Source organism: Parasteatoda tepidariorum, chromosome 11, assembly GCF_982258835.1.
Source record: "Parasteatoda tepidariorum strain Cologne lab strain chromosome 11, Ptep-v5.0, whole genome shotgun sequence".
NCBI lineage: Eukaryota > Metazoa > Arthropoda > Arachnida > Araneae > Theridiidae > Parasteatoda > Parasteatoda tepidariorum.
This window is the reverse complement of record NC_141765.1, coordinates 59,024,835-59,048,531: the sequence shown is the minus strand read 5'-3', so window position 1 is coordinate 59,048,531 and position 23,697 is coordinate 59,024,835. Positions and strand designations below refer to the sequence as shown.

The 23,697-nt window shown below is 24.6% G+C and overlaps 1 long non-coding RNA gene across 3 annotated transcripts in view; it reads right to left on the bottom strand.

Moving 5' to 3' along the window:
- The window catches only part of LOC139427143 (uncharacterized), a 199,362-nt gene that overhangs the window by 61,699 nt on the left and 113,966 nt on the right, over positions 1-23,697 (bottom strand). For all 3 annotated transcript variants that reach the window (XR_015430479.1, XR_015430481.1, XR_015430480.1), the window contains exon 2: positions 6,940-7,163. This is a non-coding gene — a long non-coding RNA (uncharacterized LOC139427143). The remainder of the gene's footprint in view (positions 1-6,939; positions 7,164-23,697) is intronic.

Genomic DNA, 23,697 nt, shown 5'->3' with positions numbered 1-23,697 from the left:
TAATTTCTCTCCCCCTCTCCAGAAAGTAATCAAAACTGCATTTGTTGTATTTCACGTTGTCTCCGAATGTATTTACAAATGGTTGAAAAAAATATCCCCTAAAAGTTAAATCTGAATTATTTTTTTCCCGAGAGAAGCACTTTTGATACAATTGTTATGTACGTAAAATGAAACAATTTAATTTTTGGGGCATTTTTTTTAAAATTTAATTAAAAGGTGTTTTATATCTTTACTAAAATTAAGTTCAATGTAAATTGAATAGGACAAATATAGTGCCTTTCTTATAGTTTGTTTTCATTGATATATTTTAAAAAAATGAAAAGATTACCTAAAATATTATTGTTCAAGAAAGGTTTGAAAAAGCAGAGAAAGTTATGATTTTAGTCTTATATTTATGAATTCAAGATTTTGGATTCAGAGAAAATATAATCACATGCCTGTATTATATTATAGTTAATACCATAAAAATATTTTAACAAGTATGATCATTAATCATGCTAATGTTCTTTTTTTCTTCCTATTAATTCAGTAATACAATTTTTAAAAATGTAAAAAAAAGAAAGAAATTAAACTAAAAAGCAATCAAAATTAATTCAGATTAAATGTAATTATTTTTACATAATTCGATGGAATAAATGCGCTGCACTATACGTACAAATTATACCTGCCAAAATTTGCAGTAATAGTATATATAAAGCTATTGCCTAATTCCATGTTACTGATTATCGCAGTTTCATGACATTTCGAATCCCGCATTCGAGAATATCACTAACCTTCATACTGCCCTTGTAGTCAGATGCAAATTGATCAATCTGATATTGTAATCTGTATTGACCAGACGGGCTTCGATCCTCTCTATATGTATGATAAGCTACAAATCATATTCATAACGCATGCATCAAGCAGATATGTTTTATAACATACATTTTTTTGTTATTTTTTAATTTTAAAAATAATTTTTTTTGTAATTTTTTTATGTTTTAACGTGATGTTTTGTCATTTTTAGGTTTTTATTCCATACTTTAACACGAACTTCTGTGATTTTTATTTTGAATAAAATTTTTTCATGGATCTTATGCTATTTATATATGAATATACTAATATAATTAGAAAAAAAAACAAATTTTTTTCGATAGTCATCCAATAGGATGATAAAAAAATGTAAGATTATAATGCATATAAATTTAATGAATAGTATAAGTTACGTTTGCTAAAACTGATAAGGTAATTCGAAACTTCTGCTACGCGAAAGTCAAATAGACTTATTTAAAAATTATATTATGTATATTATCCGGTTATAGATTTTTGTTTGGTAAAAAAATTGTTGAATATTTTCAGTGATATTTTAATACTTTCTATCAATTCAGCCTAAATTGAAGCCTTATTACGGTTAAAAACTAATAATTATTGGGTCATTGTTTTTTTGTTTTCTTTCTTTTTTCTTCTTTTGCATAATATGGGACATAGATTTAATTTGTTATAGTGTCATCATTAGGATTTTCCTTTTTTTTATTGTCGAGCAGAAAAGATATTACCTTTTTTTGCTATATTAAAAAAAAATCAAAAATGAAAACAATAATTTATTCTTTTGTTTCATACTATTCCCGAATTTCCTTTTTCTATTACTATTTCAATTTGAAACGAATTAATAATAATAAGAAAAGAACATTAAGCTCGTTCAGATTAAAATATCACTTAAGAAAAGATCATTTGCTTAAATTAGTTTAGCAGCATAGGTATTATAAAACAATTTTTTTTGGTGGAGATGATATTTTCATCTTCTTACTTTTTAAGAGCAAGCAACATATCATAATGTATATAAATGTAATGCTTTATCTGTAATATAATTTATATATTGTAAATTTTTTTTCACTAAAATATGTTATCACAAATTAATATGTGATCATGAATTATTTTCAAAAATTAATTTGAAGTGAAACATAAAAAATTGAGATGAAATAATTTTCATAACTTACATTATTAAACTTAGTTAAATCTACACTGTAGGTGTTTCATATTAGTCTCATTTCCTTGAACTATTATGAGAAATTGCTTTTTTTTCATTTCTCAAATATTTTTTGAAGAATTTAGCAATGAACATTTACCATTTTCCTCAGAGAAAAATAAAATCTCCCCACTTTATTATTATTTAATAATTTTGATCTTTATTTAACAGTTAAATTATAAGAAAAACTCCTCAAATTTTGTCCTCATTGCTCTGTCATTTTATTCAAACTTTTCGTTTTTTTTTTAATTTTGAAGTATTAAGAAATTTGAGAAAAAATAATAAATATAGCTCTATTATAACATACATCGGACAGTATATATCATTCTCCAACTAGTAGACAAAATCAAAACCACACACCCCTTGTTTTTTAACAGTTAAAAAAAACTAAGAAAATTTGGTTTTTAATTTTAGTTAAAGCCTTAGACTATTTTTATTGACTCTTAAAGTTGTAAGAAATTTATATATTCCATTTTTATTTAAAACAATTCATGGGTTGCGAAAAAAACTATATAATTCGTACTATAGCATATATTGTCAATTATATTTATCATTTTCTAACCATTCGACAAAATAAAAACACTGCTCACAGTATTCCTTTTATTTTGGCGCATTTAAAACAGTTAAATCATAATAGATGAAATTTATTCCCCATGACTTTCCTCAATGACCCGGTAGTTATTTACAACTTTTATTTATTCGAGTTTTAAAAACTTTAAACCCCTTACTTTTATTGAAAAAATATGTAGTAAAACTTTTTTGAAATAGCTAGTACAAATAGAAAAATAGCTAGTACACCTTTTTTAATAATATATCACTTTTTTATTTTTAACATTCTCAAACTAACAGGAAAAATTAAAATACAGAGCAAAGTATATTTTATATATATTTTAGTCTAATATTTAGCAGTTAAATAAAAGGGAAAATTTCGTAGATTTTTACTCTTTTTAAAATTTTTGAAAATTTATCTAATTCCATTTTCTTAGCAGAAAAATAGAATAGCCGCAAAAATAAGCAATACCGCATCGATTAATAAAATTACAGTTTCAAAAGTGAAACATAATATTTATGACAATGAAGCAATATTTTTAACATAGTGTAATGTATAATTTTTTTGAAAGTGTAATGTATAATAGAAGCAGCACAATAAGCTAAATCATTGAAATATGAGAAGAATTTAAGTCTGATGTTTAAACAAAATATTTTTAAAGAAAGATTTAAAAGGAGCTTTCCATTTTCAAGAATATAGTTTAAAACAACAAAATAAACTCCGTCAGGCTAATTTGCAATTAAGTATAAAGTGCTGTAGTTCAACGAAGATTTTATTCCTCATCTGACACAGAATTATTTATTTTAAAACTGCTCTAAGAGTACCTTTTTTTACATCTCAAATTTGTGATTCAGATGAATACATTAAAAAAAATTCTAAAATGTGAATTAAAAATAAAAGTACAAATTTCGTATTTGAAATTAGCTTTACTTATTGTCAAAAATATTGTAAATAGTTCTTTTTGAAAAAAAGTTTTACTTATAACATTTATCAGTATCAAAGTTTTACTTATAACTCCCTGAGGAAAATTACTCTAAGCTACTAAGCTAATTTTTTACGTTTAACAGCTATTTAATTATTTAATTTGGTTAATATAAGTAAATTTGGTATATTTAGCTGTTAAATTTGTAAAGAAGACATTAGTATTTAAAAAAGCACATAAACAAAAGAAAACTATATCACAGCTTCTTAACGAGTTTTAAATTCATTAAATATATTTCACAAATCTATCAATTATATTAAAATTATGAATGTTCTGAAGTTTTACTAAAAAGTCACAATGATTAATTAAATGCATTTGAAGGCACATAAAACTGAAAAATTCTTATTTCAAATAAGGAGAAGTTAAGCAAATACAATCGAAATGTGCATTAATATCATAACTGTAATTGAATGCAAGATATGAGAAATTTATATTGACTTAATTTTCCTTTATTCATGAAACTTTTTATTTAATTAAGCAATTTAAATTATTAAAATATGATTTTACGATAAAATATTTTAAATGAAGGATTGACTGTTTTATGTAAATATCCGTATGCATTTTAAAGAGGAGTCAATAATTGAAGCTATTTGTTAAATTTATTCGTTTACCTTTCTTTTGTAAAATGTTAAACAAAATTCGCATTTACCAATTGCTATATTCCTTTTGAATTAATTTCATTTGCTTGTTTCAGTTTCTCTTATCAAAACGCAGAAAACTCTTGAATATGCTCTGTTAACTAAACATTATTAGCAAATCGAGAACTCTTTCCGAAGCTTGAAATAAGAAAAATTAGCTATTAATTCATATCTATATAACTTCATATATACATAAAATGTTCAAAATTATAATCATTAGGAATAGAAAATAATATAATGGAGTGTAAATAGTACAATGAAGTATAATTTTTTAATGAATTATTCAAAATTTAATGCGGATTCTCACTTAGTAAATTGATAATTTTGAAAAATCTCTAATTGCATGATAATTATGTTACTAACTTTAGTGCAAAGCATTATTCTGAATAATATTTATTTTCTCAAGAAAATAATAGACATGTTTTAAGAACACTAAATAAAATGACTATTTTTTTAAACTTTTTTATCAAATGGTTAATAAAATTCGCAATAAACAGTTCCTACATTCCATTACGTTCATTTCACAATCTTGTTCGTTTTTCTTATGAAAATAAAGAATATTACAGCATAAATACAGTTAATTAAGAATATTAGCAAATTAAGAACTGCTTTCAAAACTTCAAAAAGTAAAATTAATATTTTTGCATCTATATAACTAGATAAGAGTTTAAAAATAAACTTTTTTAGCAAACTTTTTTAATAATTGTCGTTTAAATGCTTAAAAAGTATAAAAAATAAAAGATTTAGAAGCTTAAAAAGCACTAATTTAGAAAATAGTAACTTATCAAGCATGTTAAATCGCAAATTCTGTGACTAATATTTGGATTCTTTCAATTCTAAGCATTGTTATGATTTATAATATTATTTGTTGATTTATTTATTTTCTACGAAAGAGTAATGTTAATTTTTAAAAGAATATTATCAGTTTCATTACATATAGATGTTAAAGAATGGAAAACAAAATTGTGTCTATCTTAGTGTTTTTAAAGTTAAGTGCATAAAAAAAGCGAACCACCCTCAATAACTTTCGATCTAATGATCAGGTTTTCACAGACTGGGACTCAAAGTTAATGGTTCACGTATGTTACCTCAAATATGCAAGTTATTTTTGCAGACGTTTTTTAATTCAGAAATCTGAAATAAAAACGTACTTTATCTTAATAAACATACCTTTTTTCAACAGATTTGGATTAATTACCCTCCGGAGGTTGCCGCAATCTGGAAAATATGGTGCCAATAGTTTGGTCAGGGGAGCTGTCCAAATTATGAACCCCCTAATCGTAATTTTACTTTTCAACACAATTCCCTATATCTCGACAACTTTTTAAACGAATTCAAAAAGTTTTGCACATAATTTGAAAATTCTTTTATTCAAAGGTAATTTTTATGCAAAAATTGCTTGCTAATCACTTAATTAGTTAAATAATTAATATTCAAAAAAATTTTTAATTTTAAAGTATAAAATGTTTGATTTCTTTTTAAAGAAGGTAATTTTATATGAGAAAATACAAAATTTTAGTTAAATTGGTCCAATAGTTCCTGAAAAATCTACTAATTTAATTTATACGTAACTTTCATAATATACAAACTTTTTAATCTGAGAGACAAATTATTTTCATGATTTTTTTTATAATTTATTAAATGTAAAAATATATTGCCTGGAGGATTTTACACACTGCCCTATCCTGTCCAGAGCAGTCAAGTTTATGCTGCATGAAAATTTTTTACTGCTTAAACCAGGAATAAATCCAACAAAACAAACACTGTGTGATAAAACCTTCATTAAAATCTATCGGATGCTGCACAAAATACTTTTTTTATTAATAAAAACATTATTATTCATATTTTAAAAAGCATATTGCATTTAGAGTTTGACATCAAATATTAAATACCAATTTTTTCTGCTTATAAATGTCTTGAAGGAAGAAATTAACTTTTTTTTAAAATTACTGCTAGTTAAAAAAATCAAATTATTTAAAGAAAACCTTTTCTGATCTAACGCAATCATTTTGAACTTTTATTTTTTAAAATAGTTCAAGTAAAGACAATTCTGCAAATATAAAAGATGCAAAAATAATGTTGGTAACTAAAATTTAACATTGATTATAGAAATTGAAATACGTATGTATTTTGAACTATATATATATAACTCTATAACTATATCACTATTACTTTAATGTATTGTAATTTATATGTTAGTTTAATTCAAATGCACCCATAATTACGCAGTACGTTCAAAGACGCATTTTAATTTTTTGAGTATTCTATAATTGTTTTAGTTTTTGAAGGTTTCAACGAGTTTTTTGCAGTCTTAACCAATCATAAATACAAATGTGTTTTAGGTTGAATCCGAAGAGTTTAGATAAAATTAAATATTGCAAGTTACATATATATATTATATTTATATATATATAGATTATATATATATATATATATATATATATATATATATATATATATATATATATATATATATATATATATATATATATATATATATATTTTTAGAACTGAAGTAAGCATTTGGCTATACTTTTTTAAGCGAAACAAATTAGATTAGTTACGAAAAGTTACGTACTCAGGAATTGTTTGTAACGTCCTTCTTTCATACAGTAATTATTTGAATAGTCCCTATTCAATACTATAATAATTTGAACTCTCCCTATTTTTAAATTGTGAAGAAAATATTGAATGTTTTTATTTAAATTTAAAATTGGTTGAAATTAACTTACTAACATATTTAGCTTAGTAAAATTGAACTTACCAAAGACTTCCCAAACATTTCACTTCTCAATTTATGTGAAATTTCAAACAGCTAACAGAAGTTCAGTGGAAACTCTCCTTGTAAATTTCTATCAAATATTTAATATCGAAGCCCCAGCAGTCTCGCCAGACAGTCCGGTCCACCAACCGTTCGTCCTATCGTCCTAGAGTCCAGCCCATTGCTATTAGGAAGCCATACTATCAGAGTTAGATACTTTGCAGTTTCTATAAAGGAAGAGAAATTTCGATTTAGGCGGAGGCGTTTGTTTTCATCAAGTAAGTAGAGAAATGTTATATTATAATTAGTAATTGCAGCAATAATAATTTATTACTAATAATTTAGTAATTAATAGCATTATATAAATACTATAAAACTTAATCAGTTCTATATAAATACTATGAAACTTAATCATTTCTGTAGTCATGAACTATAAGTAAACTCACGTTAGTTTATAACTATTTAAAGGATAAATATTGATTTTTCAATATAAATCAATTTATAAAAGCCATTTTCAAAGTCATAAGCACACCAATTTTAGTCAATAGTTTAGAAGTCGTAAATTGTTCCTAAAATCGATCAGAATCGTATATATATATATATATATATATATATATATATATATATATATATATATATATATATATATATATATATATATATATATATATATATATATATATATATATATATATATATATATATATATATTTATATATATATATATATATATATATATATATATATATATGGGTTTTGTGAGAATTACCATATATATATGGGTAATTCTCACAAAAACAGTCATTTTCATGTCCCCAGTATATTTTATGTTTGTTCTACAACTTATAAAAAAAAAATTTCAGGGAAAGTGTCTTTCGGAATGAAAAGAAAAGCAAAAAAATTAAAATAAAATTATCAATTTTTATTTTTTATTTATTTTAGGTAATTAAAATATACCAATATGTCATTCCCTCACTTGTCCCCACTGTTGATTTAAAAAAATAAAAAATTGTTTCTGAAATAAAAAAAAAATTTACAAATTCGGGTTTTTTATTTCAGAATATTGAAATATATAATTCAGAAAATCAATTTTAAATTTAATTTCTGATTAAAATATTAGCACAGCACTATTTTAAACTTTGTCCCTAGTGCTTCGTATCATTCCCTCACAACAATGTTCTTATCACCTGCAATCTTCTTGGAATAAAAATATTTCAATAAAAACTTTAGCAGTTAACAACTGGCAACATAGAACAAAATTGCAGTATGTTTCCATCTTCAACTTAAAGAAGCTTTGCTGTGGAATAAATTTGAATGAATCAAACCAGGTAAATTTTTTACTTCTGTCATACCCTCATGTCGTTTTTTAGAGTAAAAAAAATACAACTTCATCGAGAAAGTGGATAATTATATGTTGCTTTCTTGTATGAATATAATTGTAAGTGATTGATTTCAGAAATTAATTAGGCCTAACTGTTATTTTTAAATTTTATTAAATTTGTCATTCCCTCACTAGTGTATAAAATGAGGGAATGATGCTGAAGTGAGGGAATGATTCAAGATGTGTATATTATGAAATTTTTTTTTGTTCAATCGTGTCGTCCAATTTTATTTCCCAAACCTGTAAAAACTATTAAATATATAAAATTAAATTATAATAAATATTAGATATACTTAGTATGTTATCATTTTCAAACTTGAGGTAGCTGTAACTTAGAGAAAAGCATGCATTAAAATAAAATATCGTTCCTTCACTTTTTAAATAGTGAGATTAATTAATTTATTTAAATATTAAGTATAATTTATAGGATATATACTTTCTTACATTTTGCCATTACATATTTCTATTAATATAAAAAGTTTCAGAGCTTTTTATTCATTTTACTTTTTCGGGATTTTATGAACTGAAAAATGACAGTTTTCGTGAGAATGACCCATATATATATATATATATATATATATATATATATATATATATATATATATATATATATATATATATATATATATATATATATATATATATATATATATATATATATATATACATACATATATACATTAAAAATTAAACCGTCAGTTATTCATTGATGATGAATATACCTACCTAAAGAGTTTTCATTATTCTTATAGATTATGTTATGTGAAGTTTCCTCCCTTCCGCCTTATTTGTTAAATGTAATTTCTTATGCATTAAAGTTTTTGAAAAAAATGAATCACAAACCATTCTGTGTATGGAGGAAAATGTATTAAGTGATTTAGCTTTTACAAAATATCTGTCTACGTTACTCTACACTGCCATGTTAATAAAATATTATTGCCTCTATGAAAGTAAAACAAAGCTTATTAATATTGTTAGCATAATTATAAGGAGGTTTTCAACACGTTTACTAACATTTGAACAAAGAGCGACATAAGCTCTTGAATTAACTTGAATACATGATATTCAACATGAAAAAATTAAAAAATGATATTTTCATTTTAAATTGTAGTATAAATAAATTAAACACCTGAAAAAGCACCTAATAACTCATATTTTAAGAAACATATAGTTTAAATTATTTCTACTAATTTTAAAGGATGTAAAATAACTCAAAGATGTAATTTTTTATCTTACCATAGCTTTAAAATATTTATGTTATTATTAGTTAAATCTTTTTTTTAAAAAAAATTCATGACATAAATGCTTTTTTCATGCATTTTCAAGTTAAAAAAAATCTGAAATCAAATCAAAATAAAGAATTTAAGAATTCAAAAACTAAGCACATGTTACATCAACATGACTAAAAATCTAGAGTTTACTATTTTAAACCTCAATATTCAGTTTTTATGAAATTACATGCCTGTAAATATTCTAAAAATGAAGATAAGAGTACAAGTTAAAAATTCAGACTAATATAAATTCTATCATTGATTCTTTCAACTAATATAAACTTTGTACAAATAATTTTGTTCAGTATGGGTGAATAAAAAAAAGCGTCAAAATAGCTGGTATATTAACCGACTATAACCACCCAAAATTAGAAACAAGAATAACACTGAAGCCTAAGCAGAGTAATTCGAACATTTCTGCTAGAAATTGCATTTTCTAAATTACGGATAGTGAACATCACAATCTTTAAAAGAACAAAATTAGAAAAAAGAAATAAAAAGCTAATTGAAGTTGGAAGCTGAACAAGAAGAGTTCGATACGAGCTATTAGAAGCGTAATACGGCCATAAACTCTCAACTTAACATCACTTTGGTGTTCTCATGTAAAAATATAGTCTTACTTCCAATTTTCTGTACCCAGAGGAGTCAGTACTGCGCATTATTTCTTCGTGTAAACAATGCAATACTTGTCTAAGGGAGACATTTACTAGAGAGACAAATCTGCTCTCTTCTTTTAAGCACTCTCCCTCTTCTTGAAATAATAGCCTAAATGGGATTAGTTTTATTTCCTTACAGAACGTAAAAATTATAAGAACCAGCATCTGCAAAATATAGGGACATTAAGTTTTGATGCTCCTTACCTTGGAAGACTCCCAAGACGCTGATACTTAGGGGCTATCTTACTAGAGATGCGTATTTGTTTTTCTTTGAGAAAAATACCTTTCCTTTTAATCCTTATTATGTATTCAAAATGTGAAGTTTAAAATTTTATATTTTATTTTTAAGGTAATCGGTATTTTCTATCTAATATTTCAAAAATTTCAGTAAAGATTTAAACCTGACAATCGAAAAGTCTTTCTCGAATTATCTGTTTAATTAGCAGTGAATGGTTCCTGCTTGTGCTATTATATTCATTGCTTAAGTAAATCGTCTTAAGTATTAATCGCTGTGCGAGATAATAAGTTTTAAGCTTATTTCTAGAAATTATCATAACATTTAAAACATTTTCCAATCAAAATGCACGGCTCACTTTATTTTAAAAATATTTTGGAATGAGTGAAACTAAGCTAATTACCAAATATGACTTGAATCTTCATTTAGATTTAGATTATAATGCATTATTTTGATTTTGTCTTTATAGTTTATTGAGTAATTATTTAACACAAACTTGTAGTCAAACTATCAAAATTATACATAAAATACAAACATTGGAAACATATCACTTTTGGGAAATAATTAATATCCTCAGAACTAGATCTTAATGTCTTAGATTCAAGAGCTGTTAAACAACAGTTTAGTGAACATATGAAATTTTAAAAGCTGTAGTTTGCCAAAATATTTCTTTAATTGTTCGTTTACTTACATTGGGGAAACAGATAAAATGAACTGCAGTTAGTTGAACCTTTCGAAGATTATTAAAAATGATTATACATTTTTAAACTTATTTTTAATCTAAAATGTGTTATGTTTTTTAAAGAAATTATATTGACATAATACATTTCCCCATTATAAAAACATTAAGATTTGTTAAAAATGCATATTTTTTTAAATGACACATATTCTGTTTATGCGGATTTTAGTTTAATTATTTATTTAAAGAAGATTATAACTGAATAACATAAAACTTCACTTGGTACACTATGTTTTCAAGTATTTTTCTTTCTCTACATTGCTCAGATACGAAAATTTAAAGATATTTATAAAAAAACAAAGAAATATTTATAATTTTAGGTAATTTTTTTTAAAATCAAACATACGAAAAAAGCATTCCCTTATACCATCTTAAAATAAATTCTTGCCTTTTGAATATTTACTTACTTCTCCAAAAATAAAACTGATAAATAATGAATAAAACTGTATACATAGATTTTTTAATACCTTAAATTTCCTCTTTTTTTTACGTTCTTATTCTATTTAAACTAAATTTCTTTTGAAAATTAAATAACGTAGAACTTCATTAGGTATTTTACTCAAGTTAGATTTTTTTCTCAATTGTGTAATAAATGCTGGCATTTTCAAATAATTTACTTTGTTTATCATAATTCTCCTTTATTGCAAAATAAAAGGTTTCAGTTGCTTAGCTAGACTAACTCAAGAATGTACATAATTATTTATTTCCCAAATAAAAGTCAACCAATTTTTCTAATCATTATAGATTTGGTGCTGTCGTGAGCATATAAATCGCAATTACTAATTACAAACATAGAATATATGTAATTGATAAAATTAGTGTAATTAAATAAGCCTTAAAAATTTACATAAGATTATTTATTTCTCTAAAAATTCCTTTTAGATTTAACATTTTTGTCTTTTATATATCATAACAAAATAACATAATACTTTATTTGAGAATAAAAAATTTTCAAATACGCAAGCATATTGAGATTTTATGAATTTTATAAGTAAATTTAAAAAAAAGTGTCAAACATTGAGATGTTTGTGTGGTTTAATTATATTCCACATTTTCTTATGACATAACTTACTTAAGTTCTCCATTATATCGTTGAATATAAACTATATATTCTTTAACTGAACTAAACTAAAAAAATATATGTTTTTAGATCCTGTACATATTTCCCCAGTAAAATTAAATGGTAAATTGAATTCCCAACACAAACAGTAAAGTTACTTACTGATCGACCTAAAAACTTTACTTTAAAGCCATTATTCCTTACTTTCAATCAACCTATAGTTAGCTCATTAGATATTAGAGGTAGTTCTCTTCAATAAGCTAGTTATAGGTTCTCTCAGCGAACAAAAAATGATTAAGTTGATTTAAGCCTTTGGTGGTATTTTATATGCATCAGCGTAATTGACATGGCTCGGTCTGAGGAAGTGTGAAATGTCCAACTTGATGAAATTCAGCTAATTTGTTCACCCTTGACTGAATAACTGTTGGAAGAGAACTTACTGATAGAGCTGAATCTCAGCTGAAAAATTAAGAACGATGCCTGGCAATCAAAACCCTAGCCAATATCGCATTTTATAGTTTTAGGGAGGAAATTCGAGATACTGCCCAAGGATACTCCGTAACAAGCACAAGAACATTATATTCCACGATTAAAAATAAATTGTGAGAGTTTTGGAGGAAATTTATGGTTGTCAGTATGGGCGACGTGGAAAAGGAACATAAATTTTAATGAGGATTGCATCTGATTTGAAGATTTCATATTGCAACGGAAGAGAAAATGGCATGTTTCTCTTTTCTTTGTCAATGAGATGATTTTTTGAAAAATTAATTGCTGTCCGGACCATGCATTTGGGATCTTACTAGTGTTTTGCGCTCCATCCTTTTCTAATTCATTTATTTAAAAGTTTGCTGCTGCAATTTTTTCCCGAGATTATTCCAAGTATTGCATCGATAGGCTTGATGAATTGATCAGCGTCATTAATTTATTAAGCAAGCGGAAATCCGTTTAACGGTATTCCTCTAAAACTTTCTGGTTGAATAAATGTTTCAAAATTAAACATGCGGTAAAATTTCTAGTCGTTATTAAATTCAATAATACGCTTAAGCGAATAAAGTAATTTTAAACACTGATTCACTTCGATGGTAGGTATTGCTGTTGCCATAACAATCCAAAAACTTTCTCAGCCCAAAATAAAACAATGATGTGATTCTTATTTTTGCTTTGTTTTAAAAAATATTATGTTTAGTAGAGTAAGTTAAAGTAAACGTTAGGAATTATTATTACTTATTTAGAAGTAACTTGGATAGTTTTTCAAATGTATAGGCATTTATGTTCATTGGCTTTCATGTTCGTTAATTTTATTTTAATATTCATTCATCTTTTATCGGTATATTCATTTTATGTCACTTTTATGGCTTGAGCTCTGAACGTTTTGCACGGAGAAAAAATTCTGGTAATATTACTTTAGTGTATGTTACTGATAGTTCTAGTAAAAGAATGATTTTGGTAATTGTACTTAATTACTTTATGATTTTGGTAATTGTACCAAAGCATACGATATTTAAATCATTCATTTGGAAGCTTTTTTAGTTCATATGGTGAGGGTTTTACTGGAAATTCTGTTTTTCAAAATTTTAGTTCTTATTACACATACTTATAGACAGTTCTCATAAACATACAGAATTGAAAGTTAATTTAATCGAATAAATGGTTTTCATGAAATTCTCCAAGATTACCGAATTTTAACACATTTACCAATTTTTTATAATTTTACCAAAATCATTTCTAAAACGCTTTGGTAAAAACTACCATGGTATTCAGTGTTCCCATAGAGCAAGAAACGTGGTAAATTTCATCATATTCCAGTAGTTTTGACCACACTTTATTTCTCGGTGTGGAGATAAGTGGTTTCTTGAATATTAGCATTGAATAGCTTATTATTATTACCCTAAAAAAATTTCGAGTGCGTATTTTAAAATTTATACTATATTTTGAAATTTATTTATAGTAAACTAGCTAAAGTATAAATAAATATAATTTTTTAACGTTCATATTATACTTTTTTAGTTGGTACTAGATTCCCATGTATAAAAGAGGCCAAAAATTAAGTTTTTAATTGTATTTAAAATAAATAAATTATACATTTATTTAAAAGCTCAGAGACGCAAAAGTGTGATCATTATTTGTTTGACTTTTTTTAAATTTAAAATTCGAACACATTTCAACAAATTTAATGATTATTATGCAAATAACAGTTAAATATCAGGGAAGGCTCATATAAAATTTGTCAGTTTGGGTTTTAGTTGGAAAACAAACAATAAAAATACATAAGTATTTCTAATAATCATTAATTAAAGCATATTTAGAAATTTTTAAGAGTATAAAGCACTATAAATTCCAACTAATTAATTGCTAAATCTCTAATATTGAAAAAACACTCTCAAACAGCACGGTTTCTAGAGCTTTCTAGAAGTAAAAGTTTCTTGTGATAAGACAAAAGATTTCATTCGTGTTCATGAAGTATAGGAAATTTTGCAAAATTGTTTATTACTTATGACAAAAACGCTGTTTTTAATGTCCATTTAATTTTTTTAAAAAAGTGTACTAAACTACACTAATCTTCATTTATAATTCAGATAAATGGAGATTGATTTTGATTTCCCTGTACAGAATACGTTGTAGCATTTACTAACAGTGATAAACAATTCTGACTATTACAATTATTGAAGTTGTCATAACTTTTTAGGCGGTAACTTTTTAAATGCCTTACCTTTTACCTTTTTAAATGCTTTTTAAAAATTTAAAATTAATTTCGTTTACTTGAGTTGAAATGTTTTAATAATGCATATCTTAATAAAATAATGCAAGTTGCAATACACAGTATGTTGTCTTTAAAAAAAACTGATTAATTAGGAAACATAAGTGTGTTCCGGTAATGTCAACAAATGCTACTAGTAACTTTGTCTTTATGAAATCCACACAAAAAAATAACTTGTGAAAAGGTAGATTGTGAAGGGGATTATTGTTAAAGTAACAACAAAGGATTTTTTTACCGAAATTGTACACTAAGGACTTCTTTTTTTCAATTTCAAAACAAAACATCTATTTATTAATAAGATATTATTTCCTAATCAAACTTATATACTTTCAATAAAGTTTTAAAAACAGAAAAAAATTATTAAAATTATTGTAATTGCTTTGATGAAATAGTAATTTTTTCAGTTAAAAAGTTTTACAATACAACCTTATTTCATTTGAAATCATTGCAACATAATCTGCAGAAAAAAATATTTCTTTGCAAACATACAATAATTCCATGTTTGATTCATCATGACTCATGATTGATTGATTCGTCCAATTCCTTTATTGATTCATATTCTGAGTGAAAAATACTTTGGATTGCCTTAATTCTGAAACTATATTATAATTAAGGAAAAAATCAGCCGAAGCGCTATAATTCATATTTTTTGTGTGTGTTTTTTTTCCTGAATCACATATGCTCTTTTAATCTTCTTACACATCAAATTTTAAATGAGTTAAAACATTTTCTAAAATCCAAAATTATTATGTTTAGCAAACATTGCTATTGAGATATGCTAAAATGACACAGTCGTTCAATTTGGCAATATTTTCGATTTCACTTTTTACCCTACTCTATTTAAGGAATGAAAACGGAAGATAAATTATACTTTATTATCATGAAAACAACAAAAACATTACGACATTTCGCTATTCTTGTTATTTTTTGAAAAATAAAAAAATAATCATAAAAATTGAAAAGCAGAATTATTGCTTGCATTTTTCTTATAAAAAAACGAAAATTGACTCCTTGAGCATTTTAAATGATATAAAAATGAAAAAAATAGAAAGTCGATGTAATTAATTACTATGCTAGCAATATTACGTTCACTATTACTTTTATTATTTTAAAAATACTATGTTGACATTATTTTTACTATATTGCCAACAATAAAAATTATGATTATTACAACGATAACAATAATTATGTACATAGTGTTAAAAATTTTAAATGCACCAAATTTAGTTATTTTTAGTAATTTTGATTCTTATCTAAGTAAGAAACATTTTGGGTGAAATTGTTATTATTTAAATCTCATTTCAGTAAGATATGAATTAAGATGAGAAAAATTTATGTACCATAGTCTGGAATTCAAAATAAACGCAGAACCAATTATAAAAAGGGAAACAGATAATTTACTAAATGCTACAAAATAAATAGCTGCATTTATAGAAAGAGAAAGAAGAAATATTGCAATTTCCGTGCTATTCAGCTTGAAAATGTAATTAAAACAACAAATGCAATGACTTATTATTTCTCGAAACATTTAATCATTTAAAACTGTGAATTATTGCATAAATATTTTAGTAAGAAAATACAAATTATCCTCTTTCAAAAAGTTTTAAAACAAAACATTTCTGAAGCATCATCTCTTCATCTGTAAATATAAAAGATGGAATCAGAAGTTTCTAAAGTAAGATTATATTTAATTGTAAAAGTCAGGTTGATCAAAAGACTAGGTCTTTTCATAAAAGAGTAGAAACAACGTAATTGTCCTCAATGAAACTGAAAAATCATTGCATTTCTGATTTTCCAAATGAATATAGAGCTTGTGTTTGCAATCAGATATGCAATATTAGGGAAATATCAGAAATTAAAGTAGCAAAACATTTTTAAAAGAGAAATTGTTATTGAAATCTCTTTAAAATTTATTATGATCTAAATACAATTGGTTTCACTTCAATAATTATGGAAGAAACAGCAGGAATGTACTTTGTGCAACATTGAAGCATTCATTGTGAAATTAAAATTTTTCAGTTGGTAAAGCAAGCAAGATTAGATAATATTACTGCTTAGTTATTGTATGCTCCAAATCTCTTAATATTCTATTTTGAACATCTTTAATATAAATATATGCTTAGTAAGTATATTATTGAGAAGCTGAAATAAGATAAAGTAAATGTATTATGTTTTGTTTTTTAATACTGAAAACATACACTATTTTTGGCAGATAAGAACTTCTATCAAATAATAAAAGATATATTCATGAAACGTATATTTATAATTCAAATATATTCATAAATAATCCTAAATCATTATATTCATAAATCATATTCAATGTGTTTTAGTTAACGTATGTTTTAAAATTGTTTTTTTTTTCGAACTTGAATGATATTATTCTTTTTATTTAAAAATTACAAAGCGTTTAAATCCAAACTGAATCAAAGATACTGATTACTTTTTTACAATTTGGGTAATAACCTAATCTGTACTTAAGAGAGAGTTATGTTGACCATATTCTCCATAGTTGAGTCCTCGAAACTGATTTTAAAAAAAATTAAGAATATAAAATTGGTGCGACAATTCTACAAGTATTTAAATTGGCACAAAGTCCACTTGGAAAAAATCTCTTACTTGATTTAGCTATTTGACTGCTTGAAGTTTATTAAATTCTCAAAAATTATGATAAAAAATTTTATGAAATAATTCCATGAAAATATTTCTAACATATTTTTTCTAAAATAAAAAAGCAAACTCAAACGTATTGTTACATTGGGCCAAATAAACCCAAACTAATGACTCGAAAGGTTCAATTTAAATTTGAATAAGACAAATTTTTATTTATATATTTTTTGCGAAGAACATTTAAAGAAGAATTTACTAACAGGCATGATTCTAAACAGTAAAAATAAAATCATGTAGCCAAATGTTCAAAATCTCTTAAAAATAATTTTAGAGAACAAAAGTGTCAAAGCGGTCAATAAGAGTTTAAATATTTGTGATTAACTCAGATTTTGCATTTTTATATTGGGGGCATGTTCTAATGTATTTTCAGTGACAAATTTTGTGATGTCTAAACTATTCCTGCAAAATTCTGAAAGTAAAAATCAAAACTAAATTAAATCAATTTTACCACAGTTTGGAATTTTGTGAGTCATGGGTCACCAACTTTCTGCGAGTTAGATAAATTGGTTTCTTATTTCCTGGAGATATTGTTCATATAGCAAAAGAGAAAATTATTAATAATGATTTTCGATGAACTATTATATCTACAAATGAGAAAAAATATTTCTTAAGAAAAAATTCTCCCACACAGGTTTTGTTATGTTTATCTGTTAATATTTTGTAATTTTTTTTCATTTCTGAAGTTTAAAAAAACCTAATTATAAAGCTTTGTATAAACCTTTGATTGCAATAAAAATCAGTTAAATGCTCACGTAGAAGTATAAATTTCAGATTTTTTTTTAATTTGATTTAAAATTACAGCTTTACTTGTTAAAAAAAGTACCTCGATTAAACTGCTTCCAACTAAAGGGCTATTGATTGGTGCTCTCTGACCTTTGGAATGTCTGGACATGAAATTTGACTTAAAATTGCTGAACTCTCAATGCTCTTTTGTTACATTCAAAATGAGATAAATCTGAAAAATTCATGCTTGCATGAATATATCTACATGCAGAAGAAAAAATTTAGTTCGTTTGAAAAAGAAAAATTAGAATTTTGCTCTCCGATCTTCGTTTTGTTACACATAAAATGCAACAAGATATAAAATTTTATAAGTTTTCAGCTGACTTTTGCATTTTTTAAATTAATGTCACATTTTTAACTCGAACAAAAGTAGGAAATACATAAATAAATAAATCTCGTTATCTGTATCAAGAATTAAATAAAAAACGGACCGTCATTCGGTCAAGTTCGTCAAGTTCTGTCATGTTCATTCAAGGATGTTATGTTCAAATTTAACAATATTATAAATGTTAATGAATATGTAATAATTATTATTTTTAAAATTTCATCCATTTCAATGTTTAAAAATGTATATGGTTTCCTTTTGTTTGAACTCAAATGTTTTGAAATAAACATTCTTTTTAAGAAAAAATTCTTCAAAAAAAAATGGTTTTTTAACGCTGAAAATTATTTTCAAACTAATATCTTTACATATCTTGATGTTTTTGTCTTTAAAAATTTCAACAATTAACTTTTTTAACAATTTTATATCAATATTTTACTAAAAACATGATTATTAAACTGAATTCCTATCGCTGCACAAAGTAGCCCATTTGGGGGCTACTTTGTGCAAGGTATGTTTTGACTTATTATTCGTAAATATTACATACAAATAATGCCAATATTGATCAAATTCACTCGTCTGAGTCCAGTTATGAATATAATATCGATAAATTTTACTGAAGTTTGAATTAACATAGTTTTTTTACATGTCAAAGTTCAAAAACTGCGAAATCCTGCACTAAGTAGCCCCGAATGACGGTATTATTAAATTAAGCAAGCAGAACAAAAAAATAAATTTGAAAAACAATCACAAATTCCAGTCTTAAAAGAATTATTCTATATTAAGGGCTGAAATATATCTTATTAATCTTACGACAAATATAACTTTTTTCTGAAATTATATGAAATGATTCAAATTCCAAAAAGAAATTTAGATGTATTAAATTTCAAATAACACATTTTATTTTTAAATTATTCTTTCCTTTCAAAACAATCGTTCATTAGAGTTCTAAAAACTATTTACTGACTATATAAACTTAAAAGGCCCACATTTCCGTGCAATATTGTATATTATAACCAAAAACAAAAATTCAGAACCGATTTCAAAAAAAAAAAGCTGTTAATATTTAAAGGTTGTGAAAATGGTTTAAAAAACGTCCAGTTCGTAAATTCTGATTCAGTTATAAATATATTACAGTATATAAATATATTACAGTATATAAATATAAACAATACATTTAAGGAATTTTCTAATTATTTTCAAATTTTTTTAAATCGTTTATTCTAAGTTAAGTAAGTATTTTTGTGTAAGAAATGAAAAAAATATACACAATAAGATATAGACAATAAACTATAACATCTTTTCCAACTTAATAATTTTAATAATATACAATCATTAATACTAATAAATTTTAAAGAAAAAAAGAAAAAAATGCTTGTTATGTTATGCGTAGCATTTATTAAAATCCCTTAAGTTTTGTCATATTTTTCCAATAATTTAACCAGCAATAAAATTATTAAATTTCACATGAATTAAAATTTTTCCCATTTTGATCAATAATCTCATTACCTGCTAAGAAAATCTAGTGCTTTCAACTTTATACAAAGGTTTTACTTTTATTTTATTTCGTATCTGAAACCCTATTTTTTTAGATTATAAAGCTTCAGTAAATTTTTTATTACTTATTGTTTATAAAATATTAATAAGGGAAGGAAATAACATTAATTTATAGTTCGTTTTAGAGGTTTCAATAGTTTCAAAAACATTTTTTCAGTTTCATTCATTGATAAATTTCGCTACTCATATTTTTGGGTAGACATTGTTAAAAAAATTCTACTCATTCATTTTTCCACAAAATGAAAGCAAATTTTAATGGAAGTTCTTAAAATGTTCAAGTAATTGAACTATAGGAAAACAATTCAATTACTAATTTTTGCTTATTTCTGAGTTTTTTTCTTTATATTTTGCGAAACTTTTTAAATTTTTTTTCATATGGTATTTGTCAAACTGATTTATTTAGTATAATGGTATTTTCACAGCTAAATTTACACCTCAATTAATAGCCATTTTAAGAAAAAAATGTGAAAAGGAAGAAAAATAAACAATGTGCATTCTGGCTGTTAATATATTGGTTTAAGAACATTTTGATTTTTACTTCTCGGTGCTTGTCATCAAAATAAAAGTTTCAATATGAAGAAACGGGAATAGATATACCTCTGCTACGGTCAGAGCTGTTATGTTTTCTTAACACTTTCATCCAAATTCGATTAAAAATCATTTAATTAATTTTGTTTTAAATAATTTTCAATAAAAATCTCATCTTTATATTAATTGTAAAAGAAATTATGATTAGTGCAGTTTCAAAGCTTTCTTTCTTTTGTGATAATTCCTCTTCTATGATGAATATTCTTCAGTTTTGTGTGTTTAAATTGTTTCAAATGTTCAATGCTTTCTTTTGTGTGTTTGAATTGTTTCAAAAGCACTTCATCACACTACCATGAAAAATTATTTTTTATAAATGTGCTCTAATTTCTATTTATTCGATTTCAAAGTCCCCCAATACATATTTGCTAAAGCAATTTATTCAAAACTATTTCAAGCAGATGAAAGTGCAAAAACTCTCGACTGGGCTGGTACACACATAATAAACATAGATATGTATAGATTTCATTAAAGCTATCATAAGAAGAATTAGTAATTTCTCAATCAAACAAAATTACAAAATTTTATCATCATTTTTATTTTTAAGATTGTGACAATTAGGATATAATTATTTTTTTGTTTTTCTTAATAATATCTCACTTTTATACATATTGACTTTAAAGAAAGTAGTACATATAATAATTCTGATAATGTGCTAACTGTAGCAAACTGAAATTAGTTTATCAAATAAAAACTGTAATTTACTTATAATAATTTACTTATTTTTTCTTTCTTGATTTTTCCCTTCTTTATGTTTAAAACTAGTTATTTCAAAATATTTTATAATGTAAGCTTTTGTTCAGTGTTATAGTTCGTGGTTGCATTTGGTAATTTTTTTTAAAAATAAAAACATTGAAATATTGAAAATTACTTATTTACAAAAGTGAAAAGTGTGCACAGATAAAAGTAAGAAACTACATTAATTATTATTTTTATTGAAATATTCATTTATTAATAGACCCATTTTTGGAAACATATGACACAAATTTATTAGAAATGAAAGTTACGATATTTTCGTTTTACTGAGAAAGCTTAAAATTTAGATAAAGAAAACCTGTAAAATTAAAATTAAGAGCTAAGGAATGTTAATATGACAATTTTTAATAACTTATCAGCAAAAAAAGTTTGAATTAAGACAATTTAAGGAACCTATAAACAATTACAAACACCTGTAAATAATTGCAAAAATAATGATATAAGTTTTTAACTTTTCTTTTTTAAACCGTAAAATTACACTGTCACTAATTTACACGAAAATGTAAAAAAGTACATTTTAATGCCCAATTAAAGTCCACTATTGATCTTGTGATTTATGATTATTATTAAACTATTCAAGACTATTTAAGTCTTCGCGAGAAGAACCGGTAACCAAACTCCCTGTCGCGGCTAACGTGATGGGACTAGAAGCGTCGTCTCTTAGCTCTTAGTCATGATTTAACTACTTTATCCAAGTACTTCTGTAGAGCAATTTCAGCTCTTTTCGTTTCAAAAAAATTTGAAATACAGTTAAATTACGTCAAACATATTTTCTGACTATGGAAGAAAGGAATGTATGTTATCCACATAATGGATTCAAGAGCACTAATGGACACTTGACATCGATTTCAAAGTAGTTACTTAGTTGGAATTAAAATAATTATAAACATGGAAAATTAAATTCTGAGGATCAGTTTCTAAGAGTAAGATCAAGTTATTAGATATGAAAGAGATTATGACTTTTAAAATCTTAATAAATATTTAAAAATTGCATATGCTTTAATATAAGGTACTAATTTTTACCCCTTATATTTAATTTTCATTTAATTCGTTCACATTATTTGTTACGAAATTATGAAATAGTACTTTATAAGGAATAAGATATGCTTTAAGAGCGAATATATGTTTCATTTTGATATTGGATTTGATTTAATTTAAATAAATATTTAAAACCGAGAAAACATAATCGAGAAAACGCAATAAAATCAATTTCAAGAAAAAAACATATGTAGTCACATCACATATGCTTATATATCAGTTATATTGTTATCAATTATATATCAGTTACATTATTAAAATAATTGCGAATAGTATAATGAAATAAATTGCTTTCGAATAAATTTACCTATAAAAGTTCTTGAATAAAATTCAAGCATTTTAACTTACCCATGGAACTTCGAAGCATATATCTTATAATACTTTTAAATAAAATATTTTATTTCAGCCGAAAATAAATTTTCAAATGTGTCCCATGCAAAAAGTGCAGTTATATTGCTTTTAAGTCATTTATTTTAACTGCCATAAACATTTTATATGCATTTAGAAGCTTATTTTATGCATAGATTTATACTAACGTTGCCTTCATCATTACAGAAAAATATGCATATGTATTAGAAAATGTTATTAAATGTAACATTTTATAAAAAAAAGTACTTTTTGAATGAGAAAATGTTCATCTGTAAACCATCGCACAGGAGCAAAAAAAGCATGGTTCCCGAATTTTTTTTATAGTGTTAAGAAATAATGTCTTATTGGCAAGATTTACTATGATCCGTGTAGATTATCAGTTAAAAAGATATCCAAAAACATTTTGTTTTGATAAATTGTCCAGTTACACATGTTATAGATCAATGAGTAACTCATTTTTACCCTTCTAGAGGACTTTCGTTATCCCTTCTGTTTTTTTAAAAAAAAACTATTTTACTTATTCAGATGTTATATTTCAGAAAATTGCTATTTCCTTTAAAAAAATACTTAATATTTTTAGAAGT